Source organism: Eptesicus fuscus, chromosome 3 (genome assembly GCF_027574615.1).
Source record: "Eptesicus fuscus isolate TK198812 chromosome 3, DD_ASM_mEF_20220401, whole genome shotgun sequence".
Taxonomy (NCBI): domain Eukaryota; kingdom Metazoa; phylum Chordata; class Mammalia; order Chiroptera; family Vespertilionidae; genus Eptesicus; species Eptesicus fuscus.
Window position 1 is genome coordinate 105734826 of NC_072475.1, and position 20239 is coordinate 105755064.

Below are 20239 nucleotides of genomic sequence, written 5' to 3' on the forward strand. Positions count from 1 at the left end.
GGTCTACCTTGGAGAATGACCATGTGTACATGAGAAGAATGCATATTCTGCAGCTTTGTGGTGAAATGTTTTACATAAATGTCAATTAAATGCAACTGAACCAGTGTGTCCTTTAGAGTGACTGTTTCCTTGTGAATTTTTTCTCTGGAAAATCTAGCTAGTGAAGTCAGCAGGATGTTAAAGTCTGCCTGTATGACTGTTTTGTTGTCGATCTCTCCCTTAAAGTCCTCTAGAAGTTTTTATATATTTAGTTGCTCCTATATTGGGTGCATATATGTTTACCACAGTTATATCCCCTTGTTGGATTGATTCCTTTAGTATTATGTAATGACCTTTGTTGTCTCTTGTGATGGCCTTCATTTTGAAGTCTCTTTTGTCATATATGAGTATTGCTACCCCAGTTTTGTTTTTGTTTGTTTGTTTCATTCCTATTTGCATGGAAAAAAATTTTCTATCCCTTCATTCTTATCCTGTGTGAGTCTTTTTTTTCTAAGTTTCTTTATTGATTAAGGTATTACATATGTGTCCTCATCCCCCCAGTAACCCCCCCAACCTGCCCCCACTCATGCCCTCACCCCCCTATTGTCTGTGTCCATTGGTTAGGTTTATATGCATGCATACAAGTCCTTTGGTTGATCCTGTGTGAGTCTTTTTATCCTGAGGGGGTCTCTTGTAGACAGTATATAAATGAGTATGTTTTTGTATCCATTCAGCTACCCCATGTCTTTTGATTGGATCATTTAATCCATTCACATTTTAGGTTATTATATGCCTAGGTTTCTCTCTATATTTTGTCTTCTCATTACAGTAATCCCTTTCACCTTTCTTGCAGTGCTTGTTTGATGGTGATGAACTCCTCTGGATTTTTGTTTGTTTGTCGGTTTTTTTGTTTTTTATTTGTTTGTTTTTTATCTAGGAAGCTCTTTATTTCACTGTCTATTTTGAATGATAGCCTTGCTGGATATAATAATCTTAGTTTCAGATCCTTGCTTTTCATTACCTTGAGTATTTCATGCCATTCACTTTAGGCATGTAAAGTTTCTGATGAGAAATCGGGTGTCAACCTTATGGGAGCCCCTTTGTAGGTAACAAAATGCTTTTCTCCTGCTGCCTTTAAGATTCTCTCTTTGTCTTTAATTTTTGGCATTTTAACTATGATGTGTCTAGGCCTGTTTGGGTTCTTCTTGCTTGATACTCTCTGTTCTTTCTGATTTGTATGACTTTTCCCTTCACCAGGTTAGAGAAGTTTTCTGCCATTATTTATTCAAAAACGTTCTCTATCCTTTGCTCCCTTTCTTCCCCTCTGATACATCTATTATGTGAATATTGTTACATTTCATGTTGTCCCATTGCTCTCTTAAGCTGTCCTTCTGGGTTTTTTTAATTGTTTTTTCTCTTTGGTTCTCTGATTGAGTGATTTTTTTCTACCCTGTCTTCTAATTCATTGATCCAATCTTCAGCTTCTCCTAATCTGCTGTGTATTCCTTCCACTGAGTTCTTTATTAGTGTTACATCATTCTTCATAGTTACTATCTTTTCTCATGCTGTTGAGCATCTTTACCATCATTATTCTCAACTCTATGTCTAATAAATTTCTTATCTCCATTTCATTTATCTCTTATCTCTTCTTCTGGAGAATTCTCTTGTGTTTTGTTTTGTTTTTCATTTTGGGCTTGTTTTTGTGGGGTTTTTTTGTTTCCCCATTCTGGCTGGCTGTTTGGATTTGTGTCTGTGTATTTTGTATGTCTACTACAACTTTCAATCTCTAGTTCAGGACAATGTCAGACACTTTTTGTGACTGGCCCTGAGTAATATCAGCAATCCACAATTTGTCGCCCCCTCTGCTGAGGTGGGGTGCCTTTGAAAAGAACCAAGATGTGTATCAGTGTCTGCTTTTTCCTAGCCCTGGGCCCAGAAGCAGATAAGGGAAATTCTCAAAGCCTCCAGAGATCCCTCTCTGCCTTCAGTCTAATTATTATCAGCTTTGATTAGCCTCAGGCTGTCAACCACAGGAGGGCCAAGAGGTCTTCCAACAGGGTGGGGCAACTGCCTTTCCCTCAGGCAATACCCACCTGGATAGCAAAGGTCCATGAGAGAAAGATATCCTCTGCAGCATGAGGGAATGACTGAAACAGGAAACCTTGGTGGCTGCCCTCTGAACTCCAACCCCAGAGCTTCCTACCCTAGAGTGTTCTCACACAACTCCAGACCATTCTGCCCTCCCTCTTCAGAACCCAAGGTGAGTGGCTGCACATGAAATTGTGTGTGTGTTGGACCTTTAACCCTTTGCACTCACTTGCTTTTTTCTCGAGCTGCTACCAATGCTAACCGTGTCGAGTCACACTCGACATCTGAGTGCAAAAGGTTAAGAGAATGCCTGCATTTGCAGCAACCCTGCTACTTTTCACAGCCAGATGTTATGTGGGCACCTTTCTCAGTTTTTGTGCTCTGGGTTGGAGTGCCCAACTTGTGGTTTAGACCCAGAGTTCTCAGTGGGAACCCTCCCACAGCTGAGATATCCTTCTAGGATTTCAGCTGCTGTCTGTGGGAGCCCGGCCAGCCCTTTCAAACCTCCACCCTTACTACCAGTCTCTATGAGGTCTCCATTTTCTATCCTTGGTTATCAGGGTTCTCTCCAGTTAGTCCTCAGTTGATTTTAAGGGTGGTTCTTCTGTATTATAGTTGTATTTCCAGTTTTGTCTTGGGAGAGTGTCAGTGTAGCTTCCACTTACACTGCCACCATTTTGGAATGTTTTAACCATTTTTTAAAAAAGTATTTTTTGCTGGGATCCAGGATTCAGTAGGTCTGGGAGGAGACTGGAAATTTGGAATTCCCAGCATTGAATTTTTCCTGAGAGCAATGCTTGGACTTGGAAAATGCAGGTGCTCAGAAAATGCTGTGTAAACATCCATCCATGTGAGCAAATGATGTGTCTTACTCCTTATGCCATCTCCCTCCATTACTTATTTTTTATTTCACAACTTACTTTCAGTATTACAGGGGACCTAATTTTGGTAGGGACACAATTAATAAACCTTGTTTATCACAATGACCAGTTAAATAAGAGGTTAATGAGAGGACGAGGGGAAGTGAGAGAGGGTTCACCAATAGCTGGAAAATACAGTCAGTTGAGACATCAAAACTAATCCACTTGCAATGGTTATGGTGCTCCAATCCCACAGATATGCCTATTGCAGGACTCTCAGCAATAGGGCAACAGCCGCAGCACTGCCAACCTCATTCCCCATAAGCCACGTGAACATTCTCTTAGGCCATCTCAGGCTGAAGAGAAGTGAATCACAGCTGGCTGCACAAGCACTGTGGGGACTTCTGACCTAGGGAGTGGACTTAGTGTCCAGAACCTGCTGTCTAGAGCATCCCACCTTCATGTGCTTCTTGTACAAATAATTAACAGGCAGTACACTCTCCAGTATTAAAAAAAATAAAGTGATCAGGACCTCTTATATGAATGCAGGGAGAATCATGAATGCCTGCCACGGTGGTTTCAGCCCTGGCGGCACATCAGAATTGGGAACATGAGAGAAGAACCCCTGCGCCTGGGTCTCGTCTCCCGAGGGTCCACTGCAATGAGTCTGGGTGAGGCCTGAACAGCAGTATTTCAATGTCATACTCCATCCTCATGGGAAATAGCCTACATTGGCTGCACTGTCATTGGGGAGGTGTTGGCTATCAATTATTTCAATCATTCCAGCAACACATTAAGTCTAAGTATCTGTAGTCACTTTAGGAGTATTGTAAACTTTAAGACAGTAGTTTTCATTCTCTGGACTGAATAATGTTAATGTAGTAAAACTGCTTCTGAGGGGAAAGTCTTAGAAACAACAAAGTAGTGACATGAGAAGCCTGGCCATGAGGAGTGACTTCCCCCAAGAACCTGGAAATACGAGGAATAGTGGTCCATCTCAGGCTGAAATGAATAAAATCCACACAAAATAGATATCATTAAGCAGGCAAGAAATTGTAAATATGTGATTATGAAGTTTTCTTTGGAATGTTTTACAAAATACTTTTATTATTACATTACAATACCTCTAAAAATAAAAGAAACTACTTTGAAAAAAGTTATACGAGATAAGAACACAAAGTCTCCCACCCTGCACCCTTCACCCCCTCCTCACCACTGCTTCTTGTCTGCAGCAAAGCCGTGTGTGAAAAAGGAGCCAGGAGAATACAGTTGGGAAGCCGATCCGCACCAGCAAAGGAAGAGGACGCCTTTGTACGACACTTTCCTTAGTCACAAGGCTTCTTCCAGAGACAAAGCAGTTTAGAAGGTACAGACGAACATTTGAGAAATAATATCTAACATGATAGGAAAATGTCATCAAATGCCAACAAAAACAATGGCAAATGCATGCACCTGTTAGGAAAGGCTGGGGACAGAGGAGGAAAGGAATAGACGAGCAGCTGCAATAGAGAAAACAAATGTAAACAAGCCACAACAGATTAGCAGTAGCTACCATGTGTTGGTCCTGTGCTGTTTACTTTATGTGCTATTTTATACACTTCTCTGAAGAGCCCAGTGAGGTGGGGGGGGTCACAACTACCTCTCTCAGATAAAGGTCTGTGTTCTGCAGGGACAGCTCAGTCAGGATCCTTCCCCCCCTCAGCCAATTTTAGATCATTTCCAATTTTGATGTCAGGGAGAGGAGGGCACATCAGGTGCCTGAGACTGGATGCTACTGAGGGATTGGCGAGGACCCCAAGTACCTCGAGAAAATTGGAGCCCCAAGAAGGAAGGAGACTGGTCCCCGAAATAAGCCCAGGGAAACCGACAGACCAGGAACACCCACAGTGGACTGTGGGTGAGCAAGAAACACATCTTTATCCATTCCTTCACTCATTTATTCAACAACCACTTAGATTGATTTGCTATGTGTTGGGCACTGTTCTAAGGCCTTTTAAATATAACTCATTTAATACACAAAGCAACAATATTAGGCACGTGCTAATATTCCATTTTATAGATGAGGAAACTGATATAAAAAGAAGTTAAACAACTTCTTAACAGCACAACTATTGTTTTAAGCCACTGATTGGAAGTTTTGTTATAAGAATGAGATTGCCCTAACTCAGTGGTCGGCAAACTCATTAGTCAACAAAGCCAAATATCAACAGTACAACGATTGAAATTTCTTTTGAGAGCCAAATTTTTTAAACTTAAACTTCTTCTAATGCCACTTCTTCAAAAGAGACTCGCCCAGGCCATGGTATTTTGTGGAAGAGCCACACTCAAGGGGCCAAAGAGCCGCATGTGGCTCGCAAGCCGCAGTTTGCCGACCATGGCCCTAACTAATACAGTGTCACTATGTTGGTATTTTCTGTTCAGACTTACAGGACTAATTTTGTCAAGAAGTTTACAAAGCCCAGAATAGTGACTTCAAAGACATTAGAAGTGAGTTTCAAAACACATATTACCTTTTGGTGTGGCTTAATTCAAAACATTTATGACAAGGGTGAGTTTATCTGAATGGTAGAGAGGGAAATAATACATTGACTACTGTGATCTTTTTAAAAGGATCTATGCAATTTTATCTACAGAATCTCTTGTGAAATTCACTGTCTTTTAAATAAAAGGGTTAAGTTTATCACTCAGATCCTGTGTATTCTCATTGGATAAGTGAAGGATAGGGACTAATGAGGTTGGAAGTACCTTCCAGCATCAACATTAAACGTCAGCGTTCAATTTGCCATGTCAAGGCCATCTAAACATGGAAAATTTAACTTAAACTAAGAGTAACTGATTTCATACACAGTTGACACACTCAAGACTGAGTGTGAGCCTCTGACCTCAGTCTTCACTCTGGGCCTGGAGCAGTAGGTATGAAAAGTTTATGTAAGAAGGGGAGCATATGTATAGTCACCAACTACTATAAAAGGATTGTAACTACACTTAATTTTGCTATCATTTAAAAAAATTATATACATTCTATGATCCTATTTATCTATAATAATAAAAGCATAATATGCTAATTAGACCATACGTCCTTCCCGATGAAGCCGGGGCTGCGAGGGAAGCCCGGGTCCTGGGTGCCTGCCGGCAGCCAGAGGAAGGCTTACTCTTGCACGAATTTCATGCATCTGACCTCTAGTATATATATAAAACCCTAAGCATCTGGTCAACAGTTCAACCAGTCAACCGTTTGACCGGTCGCTATGACATGCACTGACCACCAGGGGGAAGACGCTCAACACAGGAGCTGCCCTCTGGTGGTCAGTGTTCTCCCAGAGTGGGAGCGCCACTCCAGCTGATGGGCACCAGCGCCGGCCTCATGGCTGGCAAGTGCAGATGTGGTGGCGTGAGCCTCTTCCGCCTCCATGGCAGTGCTACTGGGTGGCAGGCGCAGAGGGCCGGGATGAGCGGGAGGCCACCTGCCACTTCACATACTACTACAACTACATGCCTTGGGGGATGTCAGACTGCCAGTTTCAGCCCGATCCCCACAGGCCAAGCAGGATTGCAAGAGGGCGCAGGCCAGGCTGAGGGACCCCACCAGTGCATGAATCCGTGCACCAGGCCTCTAGTAATAAATAAAGTGATACATCAAATATTTACCTTAGATATAAGGATACAGTACTGCTACATCCAGTTTCTAAGAGAAAACATTTCAGATCAACAGAGACAATTTGACTTCCTCTCCCTTCCATGGTTTTCTGCTACCTTTTGTTCTCTGTCCTTTCAATTCCTCCTCATTGGAGACTCTGGCTCTCCAATTTTGCAGTCCCATCATTTGACATTGAATTCACCTTTCCTTTTGACAGCCCAGTTGCTCTATATTTTCCCTTTTGTACCTTTGCAAAGATAAAACCTCATTTCTAAATGAAAGCCGAGATTCAGATACAAAGTGTAACTGAGAATTAGCTTAATTGGCAAAGAAAAAAGAAAATGATTGAATGAGCCAGATAACTGACTCCAGCCCAAACACAACTTTAAATCTGGCATAACTATTATCTTTCTTCCATCTCAGAACTGAACCAAAATAACTATTTTTAAGATTTTGTGAAATTTAATCAAGCATGGCAGTGGGGTATGTAAATGATGTTATTTATGAGAATCATTTGAAACCACCTGCACTTTTCCTGGCTTGAACCTGAACCAAACTGGAACAAACTTGCATTTAACTAGAAACCAAAATCCAAGCAGAAAAATGTAAGGCTCTGCTCCATGTAGGGAAAAAGCAGCAACTGCTATTAATTTTATCAAGTAGACTTAGTCTCTAAAACTAAACACATTTTCGAATTTGATTTTACCCTTCAGATGTGGATTGATGCTACAATCTAGTTAGATACCAAATCTTCTATTTTTTTTCCCGCCCCCTCCCACCTTTCCTCCAGTCCTTCCTCCCAGGTCCTCTCCCACTTCCCTCTTCTCTCTTTTCATTGATCAGCTGCCTCTTGCACACCTCCCACTGGGGATCGAACCCGCAACCTGGACATGTGCCCCTGACTGGAATGGAAGCCGGGACCCTTCAGTTCACATGCTGATGCTCTATCCACTGAACCAAACTAGCTATGGGTCTTTTTTACTTTTAAATGGGTGAGGGAGAAGGGAGGGGAACATCCTGCAAGGCTCAGCCTTTTTATAATATCTCTTTTAGGGATCTAATACATTCTCATAAATTCCACTATTTGTCTTGGTTTATAATTTCCACTTTCTCTATTTCTATCCTCTCACCTAAATTCCAGGTTTATAGGGCACATTCACATGGATGTTGCTGTCTCTCATCTACAAGAAAGCTGCATCCATTTCTGCTATTGAGAAGTGGAGCCTATTCCTTCACCTCCTTGATCAGGGGAGGGGGCTGTGACTGCTTTGACCAATAGCATATAGTGGATGTTATGCAGTGAAATTTCTAAGGCTAGGTTTTAAGAAACTGTGCAGCTCCCACTTGCATCTCTTGGAATACTAGTTTTGGGGAAAGCCAGCCCTGGATGAAGCAAGCTATGATGAAAGAATCCAGCTACCCTGAGACTACCATGCTGTAAGGAAGCCCAAGCTAGCTACAGGAAGAAGCCAAAGATAAATAGCTGCCCAACTAGTCCCCAAAGGGCCTAGATATCACATCCCAAGCATCAGACACACAGGCAAAGAAGTCATAACATAATTCCTGCTTTAGCTGCCATCTGACTGTGGCCCCATGAAAAATCCCAAGTGAGAACTACCCAACTGTGCTTGTCAGGACTGCAGAATGGTGAGAGGCACTAATAAATGGTTGTTGTACATCACAAAGTTTCAGGGTGGTTTTTTATGTAGTAATAAAATAACTGGAAGAGATATCTAACTTTCATTTAATCACTGACTCTTTCATTCATTTAATATTTGTTTGTCGAACACTTACTCTATGTGCAGCAAATTACAAGGCACTAGAAAAAAGCTATTAACAAGACAGGTCCAATTTTTGCTCCCACAGAGCTGACAATCATTTACAAAGAAAATATTGAACAAAAATTGATCAACCATTTCAAACTTCTAATCCTTCCTCTCCTGCTCTCATGCTCAGCTGGTGACCTTTCTCATTTTTCATCAAGAGAATATAAATAATCAAGGAAGAGCTCCCTCACTGACCTACAATGTGGATTCCATCTATGTGGAATCCTCCACCACCTTCTCTCTTGTTTCTCTGGGTAAATATCCCCAAGGTCACTCCATCCTCTTGAGCTCTTGATCCATCTCCCTTATGATGACTTTTCCATCACTTCATTAGAAAGCAGATAAGTTCCACATTTAATCCAGCAGACAGCCCTATTGACTCCACCCAAACATATCCATCTCTCTTCAGCTTTAGCTGTCCATCCTGGTCCATCCACCATCCTCACTCACCAGACTGGCAACATTTCTAGTTTCCTCTTTTCTATTCCTGTCCCTCCACAGTCCATTTTCTTTACAGCATCCATAGTGTCTTTTAGACACATAAATTGAATCATTCGACTCCTCTGTTTAATGGCTTACCAATGGCTTTCATTACATCTAGAAAGCTTGTATCTTTGTATCCTTGTTTCTACACTCCCTGACCTTGTTTCCATGATCTGGCCTCTCAGACTTCATTTCACATGACTCTCACCCTTACCCATTACATTCTAGCCATGATGTCTTCCTTCACTCCCGGCACAGGCCAAGCTCATTCCCACATCAGGCTTTTGCTCCATCTATTGGCCTTAATCTCGTCTTGGCTGACTCTTGCTATTCAGCCTTTAGTTCCAATGTCTCCTTCTCAGACTACCCTACTTAGCGTGATGGACTTCTTCATAGCACTGGTCACTCTCTGGCATGGTTCATATCTATGTATTTTATAACTTATCTGTTTCCATCTATCTCCTACATTAGTGTAGGTGTTTTGTCTTTGTTCACTGTTGCCTTCTCAATAACCAGAATAGTACCTGGCCCATTGTAGGGATCAATAAGTATTTGTCACCTGACTGAATTAAATAATCACCAATGTGATGAGAATTATGAAGAAAAGTGCCAGGTGCTATAGGAGCAAGTAATAAGTAGATGAACCTAGTTTCACAGGTGTGTGTTGGGAACCATTTCGTTAAGAAGGTGGCATGGCAGTTAAGCAAAGATCAGAGGAGAAAGCCAGGAAAGCAGGAGAGTGGGGAGGAAAATAAAAAGTAGAGGGGCAAGCAGAAAAATCACAGGTCAGGAAATTCCTGGCCCCTTTGGAGATCTGAGAGAAGCTCTCAGGGCGGGAGAATGACAGGTTAGGCCAGGACCAGACCTTGTGGAGATGAGTAGGCCCTGGGAACAGTTCTCATGACAGTTCACTCATTTTCATCCTGTCTTGACTTTCCTCACCTGTATGTCTTTCCCTGGGCTCCCACTTTCTCCCACAGGGTCTTGGAAGGCATAGGTTGTCTCTGCTTCCTTTTGGCTGGAACTTTGTGCCCCCTGGGAATCATTGTCTAGCTGATCCCACCTCTCAAATCTCTCTCTCATCTGCTCATAATCCCCATTCCCACCACTTAAAATCTCAGAGTATGGAAGCAGAGTGCACAGTTCCACCCTTCACCTGCTGTGGGATCATGGGCAAGTCACTTAGCCTCTCTGTGCTTTGTTTTTCTCATTTGAAAAATGGAAACAATCACAGTATTCAAGTCATAGAGTTACTGTGAGAATTATGTGAGAATTATGTGAGTCAATATACGAAAAATACTTAGCACAGTGTCTGGTGCATAAGAAGTATTTACTACTGTTGTTATGACTCCATCTTTTCTGTCCTAAACTCATCAAGCTAACAGGATCATCCATGTCCCAAGTTTAATGCTTACTTTAAAAATATATATATACTAGAGGCCCAATGCACAAAGATTCATGCAAGAATTGGCCTTCCTTCCCCTGGCTGCCGGCACCGCCTTCGCTCTGGCCGGAGCTGCCTTTTCACTCTGGACCAGAGCCGCCTTTCTGCCTTCCCACACTGCCCAGAGGCCCGGAGCAGCTGGGGTGGGGCGGAATGCCTGCCGCTCTGCGCCTGCATATGCAAATTAACCCGCCATCTTTGTTGGGTTAATCTGCATACTCACTCCTGATTGGCTGGTGGGTGTTGCAAAGGTACAGTCAATTTGCATCTTACTCTTTTATTAGTGTAGTTACTTTTATTGATTTCAGAGAGGAAGGAAGAGGAGAGAAAGATAGAAACATCAATGTCAAGAAAGAATCATTGATTGGCTGCCTCCTGCATGCCCCCTATTGGAGGTTAAGCCTGCAACCCAGGCATGTGCCCTTGACCAGAATCGAACTTGGGACCCTTCAGTCCACAGGCAGACGCTCTATCCACTGAGTCAAACCAGCTAGGGCAATGCTTACTTTTATTTCAAATTGTATTTTCCCTATTATTTCCTGAGACTTCCTCCCCCAACCCCCAGTTAGATGCTCATTTCCTTAATGACAGAGAAATACTAAAGCTTTTATTATATGCTAGTAGCCCAGAGAAAATTGTAGTGTATCAGACAGGGTCCTAGCACTTGGCTAGTGTAAGGAGACCAGCCTATAACCATCTTTCAGTGCTGTGGGATATGGAAGCACGATAACAAGACAGGCATGGGAGGTACAGGAGCACCTAGGAAGGGTTTTCTGGAAGCAAGGCTGCCTGAGCTGTAGTTTGGAAGAAGAGTAAGAACCAGGTCTATAAAGTAGGGTATAGGGAAGACTGTAAACAATTCATTCCAGCCCATGCAGCCTGGGGTGGCATTCAATGGAGGCACTAGCTCGATATCCAAAAAGCACTAAAAATGATTTTAAAACTCTCCTGACTTTTTAAAAACAGGCCTAAAGCAAAATGCACTGCATGACTCACAGCAAATTATCCTAGGTCCCTCCTCAGCCATCCATGCCCCACTCCACAGCAGCCACCCAGAAATCTCTCCTGGCTCTTCCCACTCTCTCTTCACTGACTCTCCGAACTCTCCCTGGGTTGGCTCTTTCCCTTTACCTCCCCTTCTGCTCAGCTCTTCATTAAGGAGACACATTTAGCTTTTCTAGGCCTCTTTCAATTCATCTTTTAGTCTCAGCAGCAACACAAAGCCAGGATCCAAGGCCTCCTTAGAAAGGAAGGAAGGGGGAGGCTGAACCCCATCTAAAATTCTCTCTAGTGAAAGCTTTGCAAGTCACCTTCCAAACTCATAACCCACCCAGCATACTTCTCCCAACCTTCTCTCCTATTGGGTTGAGTGGGATACTCCTCCGAGGAGTAAGGTGGGGGTGAAGGATACTGAGGCTGCCTGTGAGAACTGGGTCCTTCAGAGTTTCTTCTAACACAATGACTTTTGAACTTCCTCGGAGACTCATTGTAAGCAATACATTCTCATTGTAGCCAAGTATACACACGTGCACGCACACACACAAGAGAAACCGAAGCTTAATAAAATATTACTTAACCTTCACTCTATTTTTTATTCCATGTATGTCATTTAAAAGTGGTAATAATCAGCCCTGACTGGTGTGGCTCAGTTGGTTGTAGCATCGTCCTGTAAACTGGAAGGTTGTGGGTTTCAATTCCCAATTAGGCCACATACCTAGGTTTTGGGTTTGTCCCCAGTCAGGGTGAATACAGGAGGCAACTGATCAGTCAATGTTTCTTTCTCACATCGAAGTCTCTCTCCCTCCCCATTCTTCTTTCTCTAAAAATAATAAATCAATAAGCATATCCTCGGGTGAGGATTTTTTTTTAATTTTAATGGTAATAATCATCATCTTTTAGGGATATATACCAACGTAATTATAGATGAAATGCTATGAGGTCTGGAACATGCATCAAAATAATGAAGACAGAGGTCTTGGGTGTAGATTAAACAATTCTGAGTCAATAAATGTTGAAATTGGGTGATGAGCACATGGAGGTTCATCATGCTATATTCTCTCTAAGACTTTATATTATATATTTGATACCTTTGATAACAAAAAATGTGAAATAAAAAAAAATATATTGGTCATGCCCTACTGAATTGATTTCAGAATCCACTCATAGGCCAAGAACTACAGTTTGTAAAATACCTTTAGAAAATCTGGGAGTTGGGAAATTTTAAATTAGACGGCAGGGAAACACATCAACATCTACACTTAATCTAATATACACCCCACCCCCAAACAATGTCTATTTCTTTTTCCCAGGTTGGGAGATGGAATGCTGGCTGAGTTTTGTTTCTCCTCTGGGTTCAGTACAGTTGCTTATCAGATGTCCCTCTTTGTCAAAACTGAACCAACACAATAATTATCTCCATCAACCAAGATCCAAGTCAGTTTCTCATGAACTGAGATCTCCTAGACATTAAAGGATTTGTTTCTGTGGCCCACAGCCACCAGTCATGTTGGAAGCAAATGGGGGACACTGTGAGCAAAACCCTGCAGAGAATCTGAGAGGGCTCGGGGGGAGGAGGGGAGGCACAAAAACCTGCTTACTCATCTTCCACCACCAACCTGCTGGCCAGCATTTCCAATTCCCCACGGGTTCCATGGTGCCATCCTGGTGCTCTCTGAGGACCTCTGTGGTAACTCCGTCCTCTTCTTCCTTTCCAATCGCAGTAGTTTATCAAACTAAGAGTTCAGGCAGCCCTTTGGTTTGTGAAGGTTGTTCATTATCTCTTAGTCACAGATGCTCTGAACTAGCTTCAACTCGGCTTCTCTGAAACTTCGTTACACTGTGCTTAGTGGAGGCTGCAACCACCCCTTGCCAAAAGCACATGTGGTCTTCTCCCTTTCATTAGCAGCTATGAACTCTACATAGAAATCCCACTTTGGTGAAAAGTATTTCCATAGCAGAAGCAGTTCTGCCATAAAAAAAAAAAAAAAAAAAAAGAAAAACGCCTCTGTTTCGAATGCAAGATGTTGACCTTTTAGACCCACACTTCTTGCACCCAAAGCCCGTCATCTTCATAACTCAGGATTCGCTTCTCCTATCCTGCCCACAGCCTCTCCCATTTCTGATAACAAATAAGCCTCACCGGTGGTTTCCAATCCCTATCACTCAAACCACCACGGCATCCCAACTCCTAGACACTATTAATACCTGTAAGGACAAAATAGTAATATGGCGGAGCAGGAAAAATGCACCAAAAAGATGTTAAAAACCAGTCAAGACAGTTCTACATGGTGCCTGTTTCAAGCAAACAAAAAAGGTGATTGTCATGCCCAATCTAGACATGATAGAGAACTTTACCAAAAATATTAACAGTTGTGCTCATCCATTGTCCTCCAGGAAGGCTTTTTAAGGTTTATATTTGATGTCAAGGTGCCAGCTACTTGGAATATGACCTCCATTGTGGGGATTACTGCCCATGTGAAATAAGACAAGCTCTTGGTTGAGTAGGGTGGGTGGTGACTCTTGCCTATAAGGTGGAGGGTGCAGTCCCATGTCTTCCCTAAACCAGATGGCTGTATAGCCTGATCTGAGACTGACTCTGCCACCCACGTCTCCCAGATGGCATCGACTGGACAGTGGCAGAGCTGCCTGGGGAGATTCCTGGCTGTGTGGCTCCTGACTGTGTTCCTGCGGAGCCTGTTGACCTGTTAGATCTGGTGAGTGGGGACTGGCGTGCGACACCAGTGTCATCATTCCTGGAAGCCATCAGCAAAAAGTTCAAGCCCAATCCTCTAAATACTATAAATATGCTACTAAAATATTCTGAGTTTATTTAAACAGGATTGCAGAAGGGTACTCTTGGCTTATAAATATAGAGACTGCCTCCTAGAAGAAATTACAAACCGTCCCCACTCAGAGTGGACTGTGAAAAACTTGCTGTCATCCTTCATAATAACTTACATACCAAAATTAGAGATTCCAGTGGTAACCTTCAGCACATTGGGAAATACAGCAATCCTCATGGTGGGACCACAGTGAGCCCTCTGATTTTATTTTCTGCAGCCCTATCGGAACCTGCTCCCTGGGATGCCTTTGAGCCACCACCACGAGCTCCCACGGAGACACCACTTGGCCGAACCCTCATGCAGCTTCAGTCTCTCCAGCTGCCTAAGAGAAGTGCTGACCACCCTAGTTCCCCATCCCCCCCCGCCCAAAAAACATCACACACACGCAGCAAGCTGCTTCCACAAGCTGTAACATGGTTGCTCTTAAAATGGACACGAGTCCAGGCTTGCTAGGTACTGGGCTCCAGAGTCTCCGGCTCGGGAGGCGGAGGAGGAGGTCTGGTTTAGGACTAGGTCACAGTATAGTCCCTGGGCTCAGGCAACCCTGCTTGTCTGAGTCTTCCACCACACACAGCACATTTGCCAAGTGGTGCTGCCACGGGACCCCGCACTGTGGCGAAAGGAATTTTTAGAGACAAAATAGACAGGTTTAAGGAGTCTTAGAAATAAAGAGGGTCCATGGGAGAAGAATGCATAAATGGGGGCTTGGAGACCCAAAATGATTATCTTACTTGTACAGGCGATAGAGGAATGCCACAGGAAGAGGGGGAAGATGGCATACATTCACAGAAGACAAAGAAAACTCATAGGATATCGGGAAGAAGGAAACATTTTTTTCACAGAGGATAGTGGACTGTTGCAAGATAAGGAGAGAGGAAGAGGGGGTACCACGTAGGCTTTGGCCTTTGAAACTGATACTACATAGTAAAATGACCAATGAGGAAAGCATGGGCGTCCGAAATTATGAAGGGTCCAATTAGAAAGGGTCAGGTTCAAACAAAGAACTGCAGCATATATAAACCAAAGACAAATGAACACAAGACAGATTTTTTTTAGATTACAGATTTTCAGATTTTTAGATTTTAGATTTTTTGATTCATTTTTTCCCATTAGAGAGAGAGCAGGCTTTTCCCATTTGGGGGCCCCTTCCCAGGGGTTCCCCTTTGAGGATACCCTTGCCCAGATGGAGTTTGTATATGCTTCTAATAAACTTCTACATTTTTATGAAAGAAATCTGTTAGTCCACGAATTTATTCTTCATCTTCATCAGACAAGAACCCATGAGAAGTCTGCACCCCAAAACCACATGTTTCAGTGGGAGGAGCACCCTCTGTGGGCATAAGGACCCTCTGCATTAGTACACTACCCACCTCTAATACTTACTTCTGACTTCTTTTCTTATCTGGAATGAATTCACATTTCAGAAACTGTGTCCAGGAAGGCTCAAGCTAAAAGACTGATGAGGGAGCGGGCCCTGTCCATCCCAAGCAGCCCCGAGGCCCTGTGTGCCTCTAACTCTCTATCTGCACCAAGCCCTAGGGCAGACCGTCTCCCGGACCTTGGCTCCTGCAGTGTCAGAATGGGTCCCACGGTTTTCTAGGACTCTGAGATGCCGCTTAACAGAGAGAGAGGCCACTGTAGTGAGTCCACGCCATACTTTAACCATAAGTCCGTCAGCACACACTCGGCCAAGGCACCTTGAAGCTCACTTTTGGAGGATATTTAACTCAGAAGCTTCCTACAACCTCCGCGCCAAGATCCAGGACCCCTTTTCGCCATTTTGCTGGGTTGGCAACATAGAGTGGCTAAAACCAAAGGAGTAAGGCTAGGAAAGGTTACAGGAATGTAACTTATGTTTTCTCCTTTTCCTTTGCACTCATTTCAGAGTTAAGGACCTATGAGGCAGGGAGACATTATGACTTTTGAGGATCCTTGGAACTTTTATCTTCATGGGCCTCTTTCTCCATAAACATATTAAAATTTATATTTACTGTTGTATTTGTATAAAGGACAAAAATATGTTAGCATTGTATATTTAGAAAACTTCAACCTAAAAGTTATTATTTTTCTTCTGGTTTTAAAAGAAATTAACATTTTTATAGACACAAGTATGGTGGGCCCTATTGGGCCTAGTATATGTCGATCCCATTAGGAATTACCCACTAAGTACCTGTAGGTGAGTGGGTATATTAAGGGCAAGAACACGATATTCAGGAAACAGGTTTGCAGAAAATCCTTCACTGTGCTCCTTCCATCTGTCCTCACTGCCCAAGCTTCCCGCTCTGAGCCGTGATTGCTGAGCCTCCATTCATTTGAAGGGAGGGAGAGTGGGTGTGAAGGGTGACTGTTTCTCACACATGAGTTACCACAATATTGTAGTAATAGAGGATTATAGTTTCCAATTTTAAAGGAAAATTTACTTAAGCACACTAACAGAAATATCATATCAAGAATAAATGTTGTCCTTTACTGCAAAACTACAGATGTCCTAGCATTAGTCATAAAAAAGACCATTTTGAAAGATGTTTTCAAGGCTACCTTCAGAATCTTGGGCTTCATTACCATAATATTTTTCAGCTGTTGATTGAATATCCAGTCTTCTGATCCACTGAATCACAAACATAAAGACATAAGATTGGCAATGGCTCCTACAATATTTCATACTTGTCATTTTCAGAATTTATCACCAAGAGACAACTTATTAAAATTTTCTTTGTCACTATAGTTCTAATTCACTTGTCCCTACCTTATTCTACAGGTCTACACATGGTCAGAATCTATGAAGCAATCCGGAAATTTCCTATTCTTTCAAAATATACTTTAGTTCACTTTAATCTCACACTGACATTATAGGCAGCAGATTAGTGGTGTATGTGTGTCCTCCAACAAGGATGGAATGTTACAAAACTGGAGAGCTTCAGATATTTCTAAAACTAAGTGAACTGAATTATTGTTGGGGAGGAAAAAATAATATTTTCTCTACTCTTTTAGGTTCTTGGCTGAGATTACCTGTAATAAAAAGATGAACAGGAGAAAAACAAATTTAATTAAGTATGTATAGAAACCCCACAAAGATATGAGACTCAAAGGCAGCCAGGTAATTGAAGCTTATAAACCATCCTTAGCTAAAAAATGGGATCGGGGCCTGGGGCTTCAATGAGGAGGAAAGCAATTCACAGAAAGGTAAGAAGAGCAAAGGTTTGGTAAACAAATATTTGCCTTGTCCAGCAGGTAAGTCTCTCAGATGAAAAAGTTATCACTGGTAATAACTGTCTTCCTGGCATGCCAGGGAGAGGTAAACAGCTTTTCCTGAGTCTGCTGGGTCTTGATTGCCTTCAGCGCAGCATAATCTACATGCCAGCGTGGCACACGGTGGGGTGCTTACTCAGAACCCCTCCTTGTTTAGCGGAGACAACTACAACCTATGGGCCAAATCCAGCCCACCACTTGTTTTTGTATATATCAGGAGATAAGAATGGTTTTTAACATTTTTAAATGATTGAAAAAAAAGACAAAAATGAGCATATTTAATGCCGTGAAATTCAAATACCACTGTCCATAAATAAAGTTTAATTGTATCATAACTGTGCCAATTCATGTACAGATTATCTGTGGCTGCTCTCATGCTAAAGAGCAGAGTTGAATATTTTTGACAGAGATCATATGTCCCACAAAGCCTAAAATGTTTACTCTTTGTCTCTTTACAGGAAATGTGTGTTGATCCCTTCCTTAGTGTTACCAGAAAAAAAACTAGGATTCTTTCACAAAGTCAAGCGAAGGGAATATCGGGAATCACACATAGGAGGATATGAGGTATAATGGCAAGGTTTATTGTAGCAAAAACAAAGGCCTGGCCCTAGGTGCCTGATGTCTCATCCACGAAGAGTGGCTCAGCTCCATCTTTCTGCAGAAGAAAGTCCACACTCTGGGACTGCGGGCCCACACCCACGCCCATCAGGCCCGGGAGGCCAGGACCCAGAGCTGCAATACATCTCTGTGTCTCATTTCCCCATCAGCCCTTCTGCCACCAAGGCTGGCGGCACCCGGGTGTGAGTGGTGCTACACTTCCGCCCGCACAGCTGCCACACCCCAGGCTCGCACAGCTGCTAGGAAGAGAAAACACACCTGGGGCCTTTGTTAAGCTTTGATTGCATCTCCTTGGGTTTGTGGAAAACAGTATGGCATTTCCTCAAAAAGTTAAAAATGGAACTCCCATTTGACCCAGTAATCCCAGTTCTAGGAATATATCCCAAGAAAACCAGAAACAACAATCAGAAAGGATATATGCACCCCTATGGTCATAGCAGCACCATTTCCAATAGCTAAGATTTGGAAAGAGTCTAAATGCTCATCAGAAGATGAGTGGATTAAAAAACTGTGGTACATCTACACCAGTGATGGCGAACCTATGACACGTGTGTCAGCACTGACACGTGTAGCCATTTCTGATGACACGCGGCTGCATGCCAAGGATGAAACATTTGCTGCTCCTGAGGATGAAACATTTGCGACTAGAGTCTTGGAGTTAGTTTTTTCCTCAAAGTGACACACTACCCGAGTTATGCTCAGTTTTTTGGCGAAGTTTGACACACCAAGCTCAAAAGGTTGCCCATCACTGATCTACACAATGGAATATCATGCTGCTGTAAAAAAGAAGGAACTCCTACCATTTGCAGCAGCATGGATGGACCTGCAGAGCAGTATGCTAAGTGAAATAAGTCAGTCGGAGAAAGATAAATATCACATGATCTCATTCATTTGTGAAACATAATGAACAACATAAACTGATGAACAAATATAGAGCCAGAGAAAAAAAATATTTTAGAATAAAATAGAAGTAATCCTGTTATTTGCAGATTTTTAATATTTCCTACAACTTTTGTGATATTATACTATGTTAGTACAGTTTTGGTAATATTATTATATTTAAAATCTTTTTTCTTTTTTTAAATATATTTTGTATTATTTCAGAGAGGAAGGAAGAGAGATAGAGAGATAGAAACACCAATGATGAGAGAGAATCATAGATTGGCTGCTCCTGATCACAAGAGAGATGCAAATTAAAATGACAATAAGATATCACCTCACACCTGTCAGAATGACTCTAATCAACAAATCAACCAATGACAAGTGTTGTCAAGGATGTGGAGTAAAGGAAACCCTAGTACACTGCTAGTGGGAATGCAGGCTGGTGCAGCCACTGTGGAAAACACTATGGAGTCTCCTCAAAAAATTATATATGGAACTGCCATTTGACCCAGTGATCCCACTCTTAGGAATACTAGTATATCCTAAAAAAAAAACACCCTAAACACCAATCAAAAAGAATGTATGCACCCCTATGTTTGTAGCAGCACAATTTACAATAGCTGAGATCTGGGAATAGCCCAAATACCCATCAGTAGATGAGTGGATAAAAAAAGCTGTGGTACATTTATACCATAGAATGCTATCCTCTCTAATAATAGACAAATATGCAAATTGACCATACCTCCGACACACCCACAAGCCACGCCCACAGGCCACGCCCATCATCCAATCAGAGCAAGTATGCAAATTAACCCAAACCAAGATGGCTACAGCCACAGAGAGCAAGGTTTCCTAGGTAACAGAGGAAGCCAAGCTTTCCGCCTGCCCTAGCCAGGCCTAAGCCTCCACTCAAGCTACAAAGTTTCAATTATAGAAGGTAAACAAATTCAAACAAATGGCGGCAGAATGGAGCTTGAGAGAGCAGGCCAGGGTTGCCGGCGGCAACAGGAGAAGCAAAGCTTTCCACACACCCTGGCTGGGCCCACCTGCTTAAGGCAACAAAGTTTCAATTATAACCCCAACACAAATGGCTGCCGGCCAGCCTTGGAGGGAGTCCCAGGCTTGGCTCCGCTCCAGGCTACAAAGTTTCAATTGTAGAAGGAAAATAAATTCCAGATACCAGGGCCTCCTCTTGGGTCGCCAGGGGGCGTGGCCGGCCTGCAAACCACCACAGGCCCCTCGCTCAGGCAGCCCCACACCCCAAGGGAACCCCCACCTGATCCAGGACGCCCTTCAGGGCAAACCAGCTGGCCCCCACCCCTGTACCAGGC